The sequence below is a fragment of the Heterocephalus glaber genome, unplaced genomic scaffold, assembly GCF_053883595.1.
Source record: "Heterocephalus glaber isolate CG9 unplaced genomic scaffold, H.glaber_assembly_v1.0 deba00001461, whole genome shotgun sequence".
Classification (NCBI taxonomy): Eukaryota; Metazoa; Chordata; class Mammalia; order Rodentia; family Bathyergidae; genus Heterocephalus; species Heterocephalus glaber.
This window is the reverse complement of record NW_028258308.1, coordinates 30,095,395-30,115,817: the sequence shown is the minus strand read 5'-3', so window position 1 is coordinate 30,115,817 and position 20,423 is coordinate 30,095,395. Positions and strand designations below refer to the sequence as shown.

At 39.1% G+C, this 20,423-nt stretch overlaps 1 long non-coding RNA gene across 5 annotated transcripts in view; it reads right to left on the bottom strand.

The window, feature by feature from the left end:
- LOC101718670 (uncharacterized) overlaps positions 1-20,423 on the bottom strand; it is a 74,100-nt gene that overhangs the window by 25,677 nt on the left and 28,000 nt on the right. For 2 of the 5 annotated variants that reach the window (XR_015453470.1, XR_015453469.1), the window contains exons 2-7: positions 8,210-8,275; positions 7,652-7,774; positions 5,243-5,402; positions 2,805-3,040; positions 998-1,776; positions 369-589 (exon numbers count right to left, since the gene is read on the bottom strand). This is a non-coding gene — a long non-coding RNA (uncharacterized LOC101718670). Of the gene's footprint in view, positions 1-216; positions 590-997; positions 1,777-2,804; positions 3,041-5,242; positions 5,403-7,651; positions 7,775-8,209; positions 8,276-20,423 lie in introns of those variants that run through there. The other 3 variants (XR_015453468.1, XR_015453471.1, XR_002390205.2) reach the window with 3 other exon arrangements.

Genomic DNA, 20,423 nt, shown 5'->3' with positions numbered 1-20,423 from the left:
GAGTTAGTGACAAAACAGAATGAAATACTGAAATGGATAAAGTCAATAAAGTTGAATAAAATCTGGGAAGCAGGAGTGAAAAGAGAGAAGCAGCACACCTTCTCTTTAGCAAGCACCATGCTACCTGCAACTTCCTGAGAATGCATTTCAGTCTTCTATGCAGTATGTCTGCTTTCAGCCTGCGTCAAGAAGATATCCTGGGAGAAGCAGACCCGGTGAACAAGAGCATTTATTTTATTGAGAAAAATGAACCTATAGGAATTATAGAACTGGGGCCAGCAAATTGTTTAAAAATCTGGGGATTCGGGTTATGTTAATATGGTGAGGGTTTCTTCAGGGTGGATTTTTTCAGAGCTGCAAAGACTTACTTCTTTTCTTGGTTGGGATTGCTGGTGGGCTGCTGACCATCACTCTCCTCCCAAACAAGCAAGAACTCTTTTCCGGAGCCAGCAGAAAGCCTGCCTATAGTTCATATAGGTTATGGTTTGTGTGTCAGGCCAGTGTCGTCCTCCTCCTCTGACTGTACTGAGGGACTGAGGAGGAATCTTTATGGTGGTCTTTTGACTGTTGGTCTTTCACTTACCATCTCCTGTGAAAAGAAGGATGAGTTAGATAAATGTAACATCCCAGCAGTGGAGCCAGTATTTACCCATTTATGGAACTCAAATCCTTTTACTAGAAATAGCCCAATTATAAATGCCCAATATCAATACTGAAGCACAGAGACCTTCCAAAAAAATCCTTTTTTTTTTTTTTTTTGCATAATGATTAGTCCTTTTCTTTCTCTCACCCTCCATGTATTTCAGAGTTCCTTGGTATTTTCCCTACATCTCCTCCCTGACTCTTTTCCCTCCTGTCCTTTGCCCTGTGCATCCTGTCAGCATGCTGGCCCATCCCTGGTTCACAGAGGTAGTGACCCCCATGCTGTCCAACCTAGCACCTCCACTGGGCCTGTCCCCTCATCTCCCAGTCTCCCAGGAGGCAGCTCTTTGCTCACCTCAGCAACTTCATCTTCCTTGAGCATAGGCGGCATCTCTGGGACTTGGGTGGGGTCTTCATGAGGGACCTGAGCTGGATGTGGAGGGGAGGTGCTGCCCTGCTGGAAATCTTCCTCGAGTGATTCCTGGAGCTAGAGGCTATTGTCTTTGTCATATTTCTGAATATGTTCATCAGGTTCTTGATATTCTTCATCACTGCTCTCAATTTCTTCATTGTCCTTCTGATTTTCACTGTCATCATTTTTACTTTTCTCAGCAGACTCAGGAAGGACAAGCTGTATTTCTGGCCAGCTATTCATGAGGTTCATTCTGTGCCCTCTGAGTTTTGGATTCTTATCCATTTGCTGGTTGTTGCCAGTGACATTCTGATCAGCTGCTGAGACTTCATCATCAGAGTCTGAAGTTGAGGCTTGATTTGCAAACTTGGCTTGTATTGTCCTGAGTTTCATATCTCCTGTTGATGCATCTTCTTAGACTCTATTTCCTCAGGTTCTTCAATGGTAGGGAGGTTGTTGGCCGAAGAGCCTAAAACATTTCCTTCAGAGAAGGTTGTCATCTCATTGTGGCAGGCATAACCTTTGAAGGAGGTTTTGATCTCCTTGGAAAAGGTATGGGAAGAAGGGAGATCACCCCCTGATAGGCTCTCCAAGCTGACTCTCAAATAGGACTCCTCTGAGTCTGAGCAATCAAGCAATCACTGCTCAAGATTGAGATGCCATGAAATTGTACGGCTGTACCTTCAGACTCCATTAGGCCTTGAGGCTTCAGAAGAAACAAACTAAGAAATGATGTTGGGGAGAAGAACAGAGTCATGTACTTAAGTATTACTAGGGTACGTTTCCCTTTTCTACACTGAATTGTCCCATTCAGATAAAAGTGCATCCTATACAACCCTCTCCTGAAAAGGGCAGAAGAGGCAGTTTCTCTTTAAAAGCTTGTATCATTGTATAATAATCCTCTCTAACAAACATGACCAGATTCCTCTCATCTTTTATCATATGACAGTTGAAAGAATTTGCATAATGAAAGAAAACGATACTTGCACAGAACTTGAAAAACACCGGAAAGTATAAAGATGAAACCAGTTATGCCTATGATCTCACTATCCAGGGATAAGGATAACCATCACTAATGCAGTTTTGTGGATTTTAAAATAATCTTTGCTTTTTACTTATATATATAGACGTATCCATATGTATGTATATGTCACATGAAGAGAAACTGAGATTAAATTTTATGATATAGCCTATGGTAATCATACAGGGCTACTCAGTAATTATTTGCTATTCTTTTATTGACTCTTCATTGATCACATATTTATGACCATTAGGTTAGGTGATTAATGACCATTAGAGTATTAAGACCATTAAACGTGGTCCTATGAATGACCATTAGGTATAAATCTGCAATAAATCCATTTGCTTTTCCATAAATATCTGGCTACATGTGTCATTCTTTTTTTTTTTTTTTTGGTACTGAGGATCGAACTCTGGTCCTTGCGCTTGAGCAGCAGGTGGGGAAACCACCTAAATCTCTGGCCGTCATTCTTTTTTTATATGTTGAAACTATGGACATAAGTTCAGAAATATATTTGAATCTTATTTTAGTGCACACCAAATTATTTTCCAGAGAGCTTATATCACTTATATGGCCATCACCCCACCAACTCATGGCATATTTAATCTACATTTTGCCATACTGCTTTAGCTATTATGTAAGGTTGGAAGAGCATGTGGTCAGACACACACACACACACACACACACACACACATTCCCAGTCTGTAGCCTACCCTGATGGCTGCTCACCTGAAAGATAAGCCCTCAACTTCTGAGGCACGATCAGGAGATATGACAAATCCTTCAAATTTTGTGTCTTCATGGCTAAGTGAATACATAAATCTGTGCTCCACGACTGTTGATTGCCATGGCAATTTGAGAACCAAATTATTGTTGTTGTTTCTGTTTTTTGGTACTGGGGATCAAACTCGGGACCTTGTGCTTTCCAGGAAGGTGGTGGAACCACTGAGCTAAATCCCCGGCACCTGAGAATCAAATTATAATGGATGAGGGAAGAAAAAAAAGGGACAGAAGACCATATCCCTTTGCTTCCAAAAATTTCTGTACACAGACCATGCAGGCTAAAGAATATTCCTGTTGGCAGAACCACAAATGCCATAGGGTTGCTTCCATCTTTCTTGTGGAGTCTAAGATAATCTATGTCCTCTGGAACTTTAGAGCCTCTTTGAGGAGATTCACATAAACAGACCAGTATAGGACAGTATGTAAGAGCAGCAGAAGAATTTAAAAATAATATCATGAAAGGACTTAGAAGGACACTCAGGTAGCCAGGTTGGGAATGTCTAAGGGCCAAGGAATAACCTCCTGGTGAGATGCCTTTGATCTGCCGACCTAGGGAAGAAATAGTAGGGAGGCAGGCATCATGGTGCAGGTCTATAATCTCAGCATTTGAGAGGCTGAGGAAGGATAATTGTAAATTCCAGGCCAGCCTAGACCACTTAGGGAGACCTGGTCTCAAACCAAAACCAAAACCAAAACCAAAAAACAGAAGACAAGAGGTTGTAGGCAAGTTGGGGAGGGTACAGTGTAAGCAGGAATGATCAGGTGAGAAACCAGCTGTGTGGGGTGATCAGGTGCAGTGAGGTACATGGGGTCAGTGAGGTCATGTTAGGCCTCTCTCCTGTGCTGAGGAACATCGATTTTAGTGTCTAATCTTACAAGGATGGTGGTACTCATGTGTCAGGTATCCTTACAGACAGTTCAAAGTACATTGAAATGTTTGACATGAAATAAATAAATAAATAAATAGAGGAGAAAGAGTTCTCCCTGTTCATATAATTCCAATAAATATACATAAAAAGAAATAATGAAATTAGAAAATCACCTTATGGAAAACATCACAGTCATTATTGTTTCAGATAAGAATCATCAAATGATGCTGAAAGTAATGGGTGAATGTATGATGAGGAACAGGATAGTCTCAAAATATCTCTTTATAGGATACTTAGTATTTGCAAAGAGGAAAAGGTAACCATAGTGGTAACCACTGCTCAACCTTAACCAAAGAATTAGAGTTAATCTCACCAGTAACAGGATATATCAATGTCCTAAAACCTGCATCAAAATGTACAACTGAATCTAACCACCAAGAACCATCAGATGGGCCCAAATTGAGGGGCACTTCCCTTTGAAAGTGTCAAGGTCATGAAAGGCAAAGGAAGACTAAAGAAGCATTGTAAATTAAAGGAAACTATAGGGCTGGGATTTAGCTCAGTGGTGCTGTGCCTGCCTCGCAAGTGCAAGGTTCTGAGTTCAATCCCAGGTACAAAAAGAAAAAAAAAATTAAAGGAAACTATGAACAAGTATAATTAAATATAACATGAAATTCTTGATTGAATTCTGGGCCATAAAAAGAACTTTAATGGGACAATGGACAAACTTTGAGTGTCTGAAGATTAGATAATTGCATTGTATCAAGTTAATTTCCTGATTTTGATAATTTTATTCACATCACTGTGATTGTATAAAACATTAAAATTTGGGGAATCTAGGTAAAAGATATACAATCTACATTTTTTAAATTTTTAAAGCCTAAAATGATGTCAAAATACAAAGTTAATAAAGAAAAAATTTCCCAAGCAATAATACTTTTTATGAGTAGAGATTATGTCCATGTGTCCTTTCCTGTGATTTTGAGTTTGGCAATTTGTTTTGGTTGTGATATTACCACGCTTTATAATATATTTCTAATAGTGTCTTTAGGCTCCCAGAAGCAAAGTCCAGACTAAGTGATTAAATTCCTTGATACACAGTGGACACAGTCATAGTCAAAAGGCAATTAAAAGAACTCAGAAGTAGATGAGACTGTGGAAAGAAAAGTTGGAAACATAGACAAAAGGGACAAGAAAAATTCTTGCCTGTTTTCTTACTGTTTTCTGGCTACATTCAGCTTTAGGTTATAGCTGATGAGTTCCACTGTCTTCAAAATACAGGTTGACAAAATATGTGCCTATGGGATTAGATTCGAGCCATTAGTTGAAACTTTGAAAATAGTGGGACTTGGGGACAGGATGTGGCTCTCAGACTCCATTCCTTACTGGAAAATGTTTGCTGGCTTGAAGTCTGTGGTCCAACAGGTAGTAAACCCTTAGGTGTTCTCCAAAAGACCAAGAACCTGGCCACTAGGAAAGGATAAAACCAGTCCTGGTTTCTGAGCAGTTGCTCACCTTCACTGCAACCTTCAGTCAGCAGCAAATTCATGCCGAGGGAGCAGGACACTGTATGTGTTCTGCCAGCCTGTATTTCTGCTGGGATTCAGAGATTTCAGAAGTTTATTCTTTATATTTCTATTTCTTGGAGGCAGAAGAGCTGGTAATACCATTCCATCTAGATGAAAATAGTTTTAATTTAGACCCAGTATTTGATTTTTTTTCTTTGACTTCTTTTGGCTATGGGCTCAATTGAATTAAATCTGATAGATTCATTCTAATTTCCTTGCCTACATGAAAAAAAAAAATGAAAGGTACACTAATTCCCTTGTGAATCACTGAGAGACTGAGTATGATAAAATATGTCAGTTGTTATAAAGTTCACATTGGGAATATTCATGTTTTATAAATGTGAAATAAGCAGCAATGGGTGACACTGCACATTTCTTACACTTTCAATATACACAGGAACCTCAAAGTGGATCTGGAGGAAGAAATCCCTTCTGTATTCATTTTCTGCTACAGATAGACGAAATCATTAGATTTTCGCTGGGGCCAGGCCTCCTATCATTTTGCTTAGACCTTTAGACACTGTGCATGTGCCTGGACTCCTAAGCAGGTCAGGCAATGAGATCCTGGTTTAAAGGCCTAGACTCTGGGGATCAGGCTTTATAGCCCCTCCCAGGGAAATATACAAAGACTGAGCAGCTATCCTAATGGAATGACAGAGCACTATCTTCTAAATGTTCTTGTAGGTGGGGGTGGCTCAAAATGGGAATTGGTGAATTTAAATTTAAATTCCGAGCCCCTCTCTCACCAACTCTAAGCTTCCCTTGGAGAAAAGCTGTTTGGTCATCTGCATGTATAACAAGTTCTTACCACCTGCTGCCAGATGTTGCCTGCTACCCAGTGACAAATGTGTTTTAAATTGAACTTTTATTTTTAGAAAGAGAAAAAACTAAAAAACCAAGATAAAGTACATCTTTCCCAGAAAGACTTGCAAAAATGGAGGGTTTTTAATGCATATTGATAAATCTAAATATGAAATAAAAGATTAGCTTCTATGTTAGCCAGTGACAGATGTTGCAACCCAATATAACACAGCCTTGTGTGCCGTCAGCATGCCTCCCAGCAGAATTAAAGCAGAACTGCTCATTAATATTGAAAACTTCTCCTGTCTTTCTTCTACTTGGAAAAAGCCACTCAGTTTCTTCAACACCAGACTGGTTGTTTTAAATACTAGTTATAATTTATTGTTTGGGCATGGGCTTTGGGTGGGGAGCCTTCTTGTTGACTTTAATTCATATAAATCTCATTTATGTTGCAGTAAAAACAAAAATTGAAGACAGCATTTACATAGACAAGCAATTTAACTTATATTCTAAGACAAAGAACTCATAAAAACCCATATAAATATCATTTTAAAGGTCTGACTCATCTCAGCCAGGCAACATTTATATGAATGAGGCAAATTAGAGATAAGATGGGGTTCATCCCTGATACCAAAAAAAAAAAAAATTAGAGATAAGATCCCAAGGTGAACTCCTTGTAACCTTGAATCAGTCCTGGAAAGCCAGACCTGAAGGAGGGTCAGAGTGCTGGCTGCCGCAAAGCAAGATGTCCTGGGCGAAGATGAGGTTATGACATTCTCCCATAGTCCATAACTTAGTTGTTGGCTGATTTTATTTCCCATCTTTTCTACCAATACTATTTCAAGGAATTAACATCACTCATTTGAATGCAGCCAACACCTTTTTAATGATCTTGAAACATATTTTATACATATAAAAAGTTTAAAAGAAATGATCCTATGATTTATTTGTAAAGTGCGATCTACTTTAAAGAACTCTAACATGCAAGAGACACTTTAAAATAAGATAGTGAGGGGGCCAGTTTATTTGCAATAACAAAAGCACAAATACAGTGATTGTCTGATGACTTATTTTAAAGGTGAGTTAGGGAAGGTACAGAAAGTAAAGCATTAGAAAACCAAAGCTGGGCAACTTGTTATTTCAGGATGCCTAGCTTGATTATTAACACCATACCATGTTATCCATCTGCTTTATGGCATTTATCACAGTCTACTTATTTATTTATTGGTTGTTTTATTGGCTTTCTCTCAAATACATGCTCCCGGAGGTCAGAGATCCTGCCTGGCTTGGTTACTGTGCTAATACCAAAGTCTTGCCCAGGCCTGATACATGGCAGACAGGCACTCAGATATGGTTTTTGAATGAATAAACAAATACACGAATGAATGAAATCCACAATCAATAAATCAATATAAAATCAATCAATATGTACCTTAATGGAAAATTAGATTTTAAAGCTCTTTCCTGAAGGTACTCCCCTCATCTAGAGACTGAGCAGTCTGTGAAATTCTGTACCTGAAGGTGACTCCGCCTTGATCTTTCCCATGACTATTACCTGTAGTGTAGCCACACCCATCTCCAGCATGCCAGTTTAAGGACGGTTAGTTCCAGCTGTTTTCGGTTTTGATCACATTGGAGTCACCTAGTTCTGAAGCTTCCACTTGATTTTCAAATGTTTCTAAATGAATAATTTCGGAATCAGTTAGTGAAAGAGAACATTTCCTATACTTTCTTATTCCACCTTGTTATGGCTTATATCTCGATGTTCCCCCCAAAACTCATAAAGTGATAGGTGGGGCTTTTTGAAGGTGGCTGGATCTAGAGTGTGTGATACTGAGATTAAGGATGTGATGCTGGGATTAAGGCTGCCCCACCCTGGGTTTACAGCCTGGATAGAATATAAAGGGGCCGCAAGAAGGCTGCTTCTGCTGTTTCACTGCTTGCTGCTTCATTGTCTCCTGCTGGCTTGCTGTAAGCTGGTTCTCCTTTGTGATGTCCCTCTGCCATGCCATGCTGGTTTGGACTATGGACTGAAATCTTGACAAACTGTGAGCCTTTGACTTTGGCTGTTGGGTATTTTGAATCAGCAATGAGAAAAGTAACTAAGGCACACCTTTATCAAGGAGATGTTTCCGAAAACTCTGAGGCAAAAACATTTCTCTTCAAAAGTCAGCTGAAACTGAAAGAAATAAAAAGCTGTTTAAGAAAGTTTTGATAGTCAGAGATGAGAGAAGCTATGTGAAAGCAAATTGAGATGTTTATAATTTTAACTTCCTTTTAGAAGTCCAGACTGGATAAGGGGTGAGAATAAGGATGTTGGGGCAGGTAGTGCAAGGCCCCTACAGTACTATTCAATGGGAAGAGAGTAACAGATTTTCCTGAGCCACTTAACTAAACAGAAGCTTCAGCCTCACCTCCCTCAAGACAGCTGCAGTCACCTATGCCCTCATGAAGCAGTATTCTAGCCCTGGCAGGAGAGGCCAAGGGAGAGCCTGTACCGGCAGTGCAGAGGAACATGTGTCCTCTATGGCTAGACCTCAGGGAAGAAGTACTCCCAGGGCTGCTGAATTTGGAAAGAGTGGAAAATTTGTGCCATCTTAAAATGCTTGGGCTGGAAGGTGAGGCTTCACTTTAAAAAATGAGTACTTTCTTTCTTCGAATGGGATGGATTCTTCAGGAGGTCCTCAGCCTGAAAGTTGCACTCTTTGCAGGAAAGGAGTAGAGGGAAAAGATAACAGAGTGCCCTCGTACTACTGCAGCACAAAGAGAAAGGAGGCTGTGTTAGATTTCTATCAGTATAATAAATACCTGAGACAATGGACTTCTAGAGAGAGAAGGTTTATTGTGGCTCAGTTTCAGAGGCTCTGACCCATGATTGATTGGCTCTGCTGCTTCAGGCCTGAGGCAAGGCAGCACATCATGGTGGGAACACTTGGTAGAGCAAAACCGCTCACCTCATGGCCAGAAAGGAGAGAGAGAGAGGAAGAGACAGAGCACATGCACACAAGATACCAGGGCCCCACAGTCTCCTTCAAGGCAAGCCTCCAATGGCCTGAAGGCCTTCTACTAGGTCCCACTGAAAGTCCACCACTTCCTCACAGTACCAAGCTGGAGACTAAGCCTTCAACATACAAGTCTCTGGGGGCACACTCCAGATCCAAACTCTCTAGAAGGAGTCAGGAAAACATGACAGGACAGAAGTTTGTATCCAGAAAAAACAAGAATGTGCATCAGAATCCTGAGCTCTCTCACAGAGTGACCCATGCCAAGGAAGACAAGGTGGTGTTTTAGTCAGTTTGGGCTGCTATTAGAAAAATACCAGAGATGGTTGACTTAAACAACAGGAACATTTCTCACAGTTCTGGAGGCCACAAAAGGTGTCTGGTGGGCCAGGGATTTAGCTCAGTGGTTCTGGCGCCTGCCTTACAAGGTCCTGAGATTGATCCCCGGACCACCACCTCCGCCCCCGCCAAAAACAAAAAAAGTTGTCTGGTGAGGACTCCCTTCTTGGGTTGCAGATATCTACCTTCTTAGTGTGTATTCAACTGGCTTTTCCTCAGTTCACGCAGGTGGAGAGAGGAGCCAGTTCCCTGGTATCTCTTCGTATAAGGGCACTAATCTCATCTTGCGGGCCTCAGTCTCATGACCTCATTTAAACCTGACCACTTTTCAAATCCTCTTCTCCTGATACCACCATATTGAGGGGTATGGTTTCAATGCATGCATTAGGGCAGGGGAGGACAATTCAGACCATAACAATTGGCCTGTGAGTTAAGTGACCTTCTTCCTTATCTGTGTAACACAAATGGAATTGCTGGAAAACCTAACTAACCTAATAAATTTGGAAAGGTTTTAAAACTGGACTACATAATAGGTACACATTTACTTTCTGACCTTTATCTGGACACTGGAAACCAGTGGACACTTCCCCCAAATTTTGTTTTAAATTCTGATAAAATTCGCCATATCAAGCATTTTCAAGGGTATAGTTTGGTAGGGTTAAAGTATATTTGCAATAATGTACAACCAATCTCCAGAACTCTTCTCATCTTACAGAATTGAAACTCTATACCCATGAAACAATTCCCCATTTCTCCTTTCTTTAAAACTTTTTAACTGAAAATAACAAATAAAGAACCAAAAATTTCAATTACTACTCAGAAGAGCTGCTAAGAACCCTAATAAATTAAATTCCAGATTTTAAAATAATACACTATAGTTGTTTCACAACTAGAAGTTCATAAAGGAGCAAGTGATTAATTAAATGCACCAATATAGGATAATTGATTTGGTAAGGCTCTATTTAGAATTGTTATATCATATTCAAACTCTTCCAAACGAGAGGTCTATGTTTATGTGAATGGGGCAGGGAGTGAACCAGAAAGTAGAGTAAACAATAAGGCCCTGTTTTCCAGACTCCCCTCATGATAACAATCACCCAGGATACTTGTTGAAACTGCAGATTCCCGGGCCTCATCCCAGACCCACTGAATCAGAATCTCCAGATTGGATTCCTGATATAATGTTTTAAAATAACAATCTTCTAAGGAGTAAGAAATCTGTCTAAGAAGACATTCATTCTTCTAAAGAGCTGCCTTGCAAGGCTGAGTACAATATAAAATGAGTAATTCAGTACTGTAGCTCCAATTTAAAAGGTGAACTTTTAAATGTTCATTCCAACACAGAGGCACAATTGGCTACAAATGAGACTAATTCCTAGGAGACACTGTTGGGGCACTTGGAATAGAGTTAAAGAGGTAGACTTGTAGGAAGTGGGTAGAAATGGACTAAGAGCATAGGTCAGGCGGAAGGATTTGTGCATATCATGTTTTAGTGCCCATTCTAATGCTCAAAAGAAAAAAGTATATCTTTACAAAACATGATTAAAACACCATGACAGTTTATAACACGTGGTCTATGGTTTTATTTGTTCTTTGACAGTGAAAACATGACCAGTTTTCCATCAAATGGGAACTGGAAACAAAGGAAAGCTAAGTATACCACTTCCTAGACACATTTGCCTAGACACGATGAAGCGCCACTGATCTGAGGTGCAGGACCTACCGCAAGCAACTGAGCTGCTAAAAGAGGAAGATCTCAGGACAGAGATGGGGCAATGCAATAGGGACTGGCACAGGAGAACTGCACCATAAAGGAAACATTAGTTCCAACTGAGGACTCCTGTTTTTTGCAAAGGCCCCAGCCCTGTATCCCCTCCCCGGATCCCACTAGCACTAGTTCTGAGAGAACAACCCATCCATGGGCTTTTATCTTGATTAAACTGGTGAGGGTTTTAGCATCACCATCAGTGGGAATAATTTATACTATTTATTTTAATACCTCTGACACTTATCAAAAAGAAAAATGCAAAAGAGGCACTTTCTTGATGAGTTCAGTCAGTGCTCTCTATTTGGTAGAGATGAGTTTCTTATTTCTGCACATCTTCTGCTGCCAATAGTGCAAGCATTGACTCACATATGATTCATGTTGCGAGATTTTCCATGGCTTTTTTTTTTCTCATTGAAGGATTAGTAGATTATGCTTCACTGCTGTCATTTACAAGGCCACGAGATGGGTGGAGGAGAAAGTGCCAATTCTGTTAACACCATGGATTCCATGTTTAAAGAAATTATGTGTACATCTTAATTCTAGACTAAACCACAAGGCCCCAATTAATCATTCTATCTCAATTCCCACCTCCTTTAGATCTGCATTACTAAAGCACAGTACATTACTCTGAATTAATACTCTTCAAGTCACTGGTGAAAAGCACAAACAGATGTAATCCCTTTTGCTACTGCAGCATTCTATAATATCAGCTGCAACTGGGTTCTGGTTCAACAGGAAAGTAAGAAGCATTCAAAATCAGGTATGATGGGAAAGGCAGGGAGGGAGGGCAGGGGGAAAAAGAACACATCTTTGAGAATCCTTAAATTTTAGATACAATTAGTCTTAAAACTGCCAACACTTACAGTAAGTTTGTAGTTCCTTAAAATGTATATACTCCATTAAAAACTCTGCCAATTTTTCAACAAATACATGGGATGTGGCCTGAACAGAATAAAGCACATTTTTAGAATACTGAATTTTTCTGATAGGATAGTTTTAGAACTTATTTATACTATAACTAAAGAATTGAAAGAACACAGTTAAAGGATAAATTAATGTTTCCCATCTCCTACACTCTTAGAGTTATTCTTGAGGAAAGAATAGAGGATAAGGGTATAACTTTATCCTTAATATCAAAGAGAAATATGATAACAAAAATAATTTTTAAACATAGAAAGTACTTTGTTTTTCCAAGTCTTCTCAGTCATCCTAATTATCCATTAATCATTGTGTCAGAACAATAGAAATAGAAAACCATATCATTTATAGAGGTAGAACTAGTGATTGCTTTGGCAGCACATATACTATAGAGGTAGAACTATATATGCTAATATTTTATTTGCATTCCACATAAGAAATTAGTATATATAATAATATGGGGGAGAGAATTGGGGGGGATGAATGAACCTAAAGTAATAACCCTAGAAATAGGAAAGAAAGCTCAGTCAGAGGAAAGAACTCCTCACAAATGAAACTCATAGCAATTTCTTAGAAAGCTTACATCATGGAGACCTTAATCTTCTCAATGAGCCCCAGTGGCTGGCAGAGGTGTGTCCTGCTAGTGGTGGCAAAGAGCGTGGTGACTCATCGGGTCCCCAGGGCATAGAAGGTACAGTAATAATAATATACAACAATTAATATTTACTAAGGGATTACCACAATCCAGATGCTATGTGGGGAGTTTTACATACATCATCTTATTGAGTCCTTACCACTAATGGATTTATGTAACACATGTCATTATCATTCCATTTTAGAGATTAAAAAACTAAGTCCTATGAAGGAAATGAAAACTGAGAATGGTGACGTAGCTTGCCCCATGCCACCCAAGAAGCTGGAGCACAGGGACAGACCAGAGGTGAAAAGCTGTGTCTCCTAACTCCTGGATAGGGCTCTTCCCACTTTACTGCTGTTCCTTACTTGTCTAGAATATTCCAATTCTCTTCTCCATCATCAACATCTTCCATTCTTAAGATCCCAGTTCCCGTTCCCTCCTCACTCACATTACTCAGAAAGCATATTCAAGGTCTAGAGTGTCAGGCTTTATGGTCTCCATGAAATAAATCAGGCACATAAGCTTAAATATCACATAGCTTCTCTTATATGAAAAACTCAAAGTACAAACAATTTAAAGAGTGAAAGGCGCTGGGGATTTAGCTCAGTGGTTCTGCCGCCTGCCTCACAATTGTAAGGTCCTGAGTTTGATCCCCTCCCCAAAAAAACAGTGAAAGAAATGATAGATGTTAGGAAACAGGGAGTAGATATCTGGTAAATGGAAAGGGGATCTTGTGATGGAGGGAGGGTGAGAAAGAGGAACAAAAGGTATTAAGATGTTATCTACCTGTACGTATGTCCCATAATGAATGTAACCAATACATACTACAAATATATACTAATAAAATATTTTAAATAAATGAAAAGAAAAATAAATGATATAGATAGGTGAACAAAAAGCTAATATAGGATATTGATACAGCTGCAGTGTGTATACACACACCTATATAAACATATATGTAAATAATGAGAAAAGGAATGAGAAAACCAATATGTTAAAATGCTAATGTTTGCAGAATCTGGATAAAGGGTGTATATTATTGCTAGACATCTTCTGTATGAACTTCAAAGTAAAACATTAAGAAAAGCATGAGATAGTTAATGACAGGCCGCATGGTGTTAGAAATCCCGTTGTTGTTTTCATCTGCTGTTTGAACCTCTCCTGCTCACGTCCAGTGCCCTCCAGGACCCAGCTCCATCTGCACTTCACCTCATGACCCACAGCTGGGACTCAGCCCAGTGTTAGTTTGATGGAGTAGCTCAGTACACACAGCATACTTTATCAGCGAAACAATAAACAGATAATTCCCTACCCTCAAGTTGCTGAAGAAGGCAAAATGGATTCCTCTTCCATTCTAAGAATGCCAGCACTTAATAAGAAGTGATCCTAGTCCTTGTAGCCTCTGTTTCCTGACTCTCCCCGACCTAAATACAGAGTCTGCCAAAAAATGTATATATCAGAAAAAGAAAAATTTGTGTAAGTATCTTAATACTAAATTTATCGAGGCATCGTGTAAGTAATACAAGTTTCCTTTGGCCTCTACAATTACAAGAGATGCTTGAAGTCATGGCCATTAGCTCCCAGACATTTATTAGTATGGTAAACTGCCAAAGTGTGTATATATTTTCTTGGTGGACTGTATGTATATTGATTTAAAGAAGGGACTCAGCCACCTCCGTTATTCACACCCATCACTTTCTCTGCCTGTTAGCTATTGTCCAAATTGAGCTATTCAAGCTTATTTTTCAGATACCTCTGGAAACATTACTGATCGGTCAAGAAATAAGAACAAATAACACCAAGATTTATAGGCCATTACTGAACTTCGCTAAGGGAAGGAAATTGAATAGAAAGGAGAAAAAGAAAAAGCCTCAAGAAAGCCATTGGAATGTCCTCAAAAGCAATATAAAAACATGTAGTGTTAGCTTTCCATTACTATAACAAACACCTAACCTAAGTAACTTATAAAGAGAAAAGATTTATTTTGGCTCACAGCTTTAGAGGTCTATATTTGGCTAGCCCAGTAGTTTTGAGTCTGTGGCAGCACATGGGAAAAGAAAAGTATGCACTTCATGGCTAGAAGTAAAAGAGGAAGAGAAAGAGACAGGCATCCCATGATCCCCTTCAAAGACACGTCCTCTAATGGCCTAAAGATTTCCTAGGAGACCCCACCTCCTAATGGCTCCACCACCTCACAATACGGTTGCCCTGGGCACCAAGCCTTTGGCATCTGGGCCTTTGAGGGACACTTAAGATCCAAACTGTAGCAGACCTCAACAGATAAGAAAGGCTTGCTGGAATAAAACAGCCATTATATGACACTGTCAGTACAGCTTGTCATTCCAAGAATAAACTAAGAAAAATAAGGAGGGAAATAAAGTCTGCTAGACACATACACTGTCACAAGAGAAAATATTAAAATGTACATTAAAATATAAAAAAAGCATCATCCCAAGAGGAAAACCTTGGCCCATTTTTACTTCTCTGTTACATGGTAAATACATTCATTCATTATTTAGCCACCTCATCTCTTTGAAATTCTATAAAATGCTACCTACTTCATCTTGAAATATCTATGCTTGTAGAGGAATGTGCAGTTCAAGCACAAAAGCTTTAAAATGCCACAAGAGTAATATCAAAAATCAGCTTAAGAACTTAACACAACAAGACAAAATACCAATAAATCTCAAGTATAAATGTGCATGCATTTTAATAAGAGAATTCCTGAGTACAGTATTACAGCTTGGCCTTCCAAATATAAGATATTTTCCAGTATCCTATGTTCATAATTGTTATAAAGGATCTTATTGTAAATGCTACTATCAGGAACAGAGGGGCATGTGAGGTTAATGAGTTTTATTAAAGAGGGTAACTTATGGTTCCTGGGAAAATTAACTATTAATTTTCCAGATCAAATCTTGGATTTGAAGTTATCTGGTTCAATCTTGTCTTTTTTGTATTATTTTTCAAACAGCTTTTGTTCTAGAGAAATGGTTATCGTGTAGAAAGATCCTCTCATCTTTTATCTCTTTGTCCTTTCTTGTTGGGGAGGTGCTGTTGCTCTTGTTTAGCTTGATCAGAGACATAGTATTTACATTGATGTTTATCCATACCCTTGACTATAAATGCTTAGAGATATTAGACGTACTCTGGGCATTAGGAAAAAATATTTTCTTCCAAACCCTCACCTCAAGAACACAAGTTTTCATTCAGTATGGCAGTAGGTGATAAGAAAAGATAGTGGCACCTCTGCTCACGGGGCCATTGAACTCGCATAACTGAAAGCAGCTTGAAAGTAGGATATTGGACCTGACAGCTTCCCAGAAATATAGTTTTGCTGTCTCGATTCAGGAGTGGATGGGACAGAGTTAGAGCAGTAGCTACCTATATACAAACTCTACTGGTGTTCTATCAGATGACAACCTTGACCATGCACATGGAGGGTGGTGGGGGGCAGCACAAAGAAAGGATTTTCTTCTGCTCTTGTAATATGAGTAAATAGTCTTCACTTTAGAACAAAATCAAGTTAAGTTTTTTTCCTCCACTTTCCATGATTAGAAACATACATTTAGACTCTTTTCTGTCACTATAACAAGTACCTGCAGTTGGGTGATTTATGAAGAATAGAAAAAATGAATTAAGATGTTTTATGTACATGTCAACTCCCCACAAGGAATGTAAGCATTATGTACTACAAATATGTGCTACTAAATTAAAAAATAGAATTTTATTTGGCTTACAGTTTTGGGAAGTGCAAAGTTCAAAAGCCTGGTGATGACACCCAGCAAGTGCCTATTTGTTTCATCATAACATGGTGAAGGGGCTACATGGTGAGAAGAGCAAGCATGTTAGGTTAGTCTTTTCTTTCAAAGTCACTAATGCCACCATAGGGCCCATCTAATGGCCTCACCTAATCCTATTTACCTCCCAAAGACCCATCTCCAAACTTTGGGGAGTAAGTTTCTAAACATGAACTTCTGACATTCAAATGACAGAACAAATGTACATACGTATGTATCCCCTTAACTCTTAAAACAATGTGACAGTGCTTAGAATGCTTCCCTGCCACCCTGAGAAAGGCTGGACAACGACAACTCAGATGCTGTGGGCACCATGAGTGTGAAAAGAGATCACACTCCTAAAGCCTCACATATGCCTCTTGGATACCATCAAAGTCAGAAAATTTGATCTTGAATTTTAATGTTATTTAGGAAAGAGTATGGTACAGCACTCCAGGTAGTCACTCTGAGCCTGGAATTACAGCTCCAGTGACCCTGCCCAAGGAAAGAATTGGAGAGGAAAGTTTGACTAGGTAAAACTCACCTCCTTCTTAGACAAAGTGCATCACCATTATTGAGGAGTGTGTGTGTGTGTGTGTGTGTGTGTGTATTGCAAGAAAAATCAGTGCTATCTCTCAATTCCCTTTGGGCTCATAAGCAAGTGATTGTTTATAGGCAAAGAAAAAGTGGTTCTTTAGCATCTTATATTGACAAAATGAGCCATATAAAGTGCATTATTGATCAATTTCCTGGCAGCTCAAAATCAAGAGGTCAAAACCATAGAAGGAAGACTGGCTAGGGAAAAACCAAGCAGAACTGGCCAAAGTGCTAAGTGGTAAGTTGTTAGCTCTTTGGATTCCCAAAGGTGAAGAAAGAGAATCCTGTTCATTAACTCCTTGCATTTATTCCCAGGATCATAAAAATTGGTCTCTAAAAGGGCCCTGAACAATCTCTAATTTCTCTCTTATTTTATTATTGAGAATGCTGAGTCCAAAGTAAGCTTTAAAGTTTCTATGGATTTCTCAGAGTCTTAACAGGTGGTAATTAAGTAACACAGCTCAAGTTTCCTGGCATTCAATATGGATGGTTCATAAATACAGAGGGAGATGAGATTTTGGAGGCAAAGAATGATTTCTAGTCTTGTCTTGTGGTGGTTATGGGGCAAGTGACATATGGTATATTATTGGACTGTATTATATTATTGCCTTAGCTACACTTCTTGTTGCTGAAACTAAATACCCAACACCCACAAGTTAAAGGAGGAAAAGTTTAGTTTGGCTCACAGTTTATAGAGGTTTTGGTCCATAGTTGGCTGGCTCCAAACCAGCATGGCATGGCAGAGGAATATTGTAGAGGAGAAACAGTCCATGGCAGTGCAGGCAGAAGGAAATGAGCAGCAGCAGTAAGCAGCCAACCTGCCTTTCCCTTTTATCCCGTCCAATCTGACAGCCTTTTGGGTGGTGCCACCCAGACTACGTTAATTCCAATCAGTGGACTAATTTAGTACCATATAACCTTAGTTATAGTATCACACACCCTAGATCCAGCCATCTCCAAAAAGCCCCACCTATGAGGGCATGAGGCTTTGGGGACACATCTAGATGAAAGCTGTAAGAATTATATTACATTATATTATTTTATATTAATAGTGGTCAACACTGCTATAGCACTTTCATGATTTAATCTTTCTGATAACCCGGTATCTCTATTTCACAGATGCAGAAATGGAAAACCTAAGATCTAAAGTGACTTGTCAAAGTCATCTAGCTCAGAAATGAGTCTAAATTTTACTCTGCTGCTCCCCTTTCCTGCTCTGTCTATTCCTGCTGGGTCCATTTCAAAACTGGACCCAGGGCACAGGTCCACTTATTATGTATACACACAAATCTTATAAAAATTTAAAAGACCGAAAGAAGCCAGGCATAGTGGCACATGCCTAAAATCCCAGTGCTCTGGGAGGTTGACACAGGAGGATTGCAAGTTTGTGCCCAATCTGGGCAACCTAGTGACACAGTGAGACTTTGTCTTAGAATGAAAAAATGTTAAAAGCCTGGGGATTTAGCTTGCAAAGACCCTGGGTTCAATACTCAGTACCACCACAAAAAAAGGAGCAAAGGAAAACAAGTAGAAATGTCCTTATATATAAGAGGATATAGGTAATGTTTATCTACCAGGATAGTAAGACTTCCCACAGCAGCAAACACACTTTTTCACTTACCTGATGAAACAATCTAATAGTATTTAGAATTCTGTCTAATATCAATTTTCCATCTGAAGACCAACACATACTGTAATAAACTTTGAATAGAAATTAAAGTGAGATTCTTCAAGGAACAACACGATTCCATCCTGATCCATAGACAATTGTTAACTCTAGGAGTTTCATTAATTTTTAGGAATATCTAAAACTTCCACTTCCTGGTGGAAGACAAGATCAAGTTGCTATCTCCACCATAGTCTACTGGCAAATGTCTGTAGATTGACTTTTCTTTTATTTTATGGATCATCTCAATTTCCCTGTCATTTCTGGGTTGCCCATGCAGGCAGCACGCAGTGATGTGCACATTTGTAGCCTCTCTGCTCCAAAAAAGATCACAAGCCTTTGAGGCAGCCCATTGGGATCCAGCTCTGTGTGCTATTGACGCTGGCCAGACCAGCAGCAGTAACTCCCAACCAGGGTGCCTGGTCTTTTGCCTGTGCACAGAGCAGATTCATATCATGCAAATGGTTATTCTAATAAAGAGATTGCTACATTAGCCCAAACTCGGACATGCAAAATGCACTAGGTAATTTATGGTCCAATGAGTTTCCTGTGGTGAAGGCAGCTAGAGAAACATTTCCAAAATGAAAGTCATTTTAATTCTTAATCTAAAAAGAATCAGTAGAGCCACCACTAGTTTCCCCATTTGAAGTTCTGCATTATCATTTATCATGGAGCAGGACTCCACAGCACTGTGGTGACCCTCCTGTCCATGCTGCACCATCTTTGGGGCAAGTGTCACACCTGCTCAATATTACAGTCACATTCCTCCAAATTATAAGGTAGCATTTCCCTGGGATTACATAAACCTGAAGATTTGACAAAATTGTGCAGACTTTTGCATACATGTGACCAATAAGAATTGCCCTAACTACAAATAATCTTCAATGGTTGTATATTTTTAACTATACTTAAAATGCCCATGACATTGCATTGTGGAAATAAAAAGAAATTGGAAAATTTTTCTCATGACTTGCAGTGTGGTGCTATTTTAAAATAGGGCAATGGAATAAATAGGGAAAATATTAATTACAGTAATCTAAGCATTCAATTTTTTTAACTTGAAAGAAAAGCATAGAAGTTAATTCAGATGATAGTAGTTCTGCTAGAAGAAATTACGAGTAACAGATAATACTTGAGAACTTCCTCTATTCAATCCAGCAGAATATTATCTCTGTCATCAAGGATGCTGCTGGGCTTTCCCAGAGCCTTGTACCAATTAGAAAATAACGTTCCTCTGACCAGACACAGTCTAGGGAGCAGGATGCCATCTGGGTTTCAACCTTAAAGCCTCTTCAGAACCTTTGTGCAGTACACAACATGAACTCTCCTCTGTGGCACCCCGGTCAGTAGAAAAAATTAAGGAACAGAACAATAAATTATGATATATCCATATGATGGAAGATTTGAAAGTTATTAAAAAAGTATTTTAAAAGGTATTTAAGCATTTAAAATATCTTTAGATATACCACAAGGAAAATATGCATGATATAATGCTGCTATAAAAGTAGATCATAAAGCCTAATTAAATTTATAAGGACTTACAAGATAAATGCATCCGATACTGGCAAAAAAATTAAAAAGCAGGTGGAAGGAAAGGGGAAAAAAAAGAATTGAGATGTGT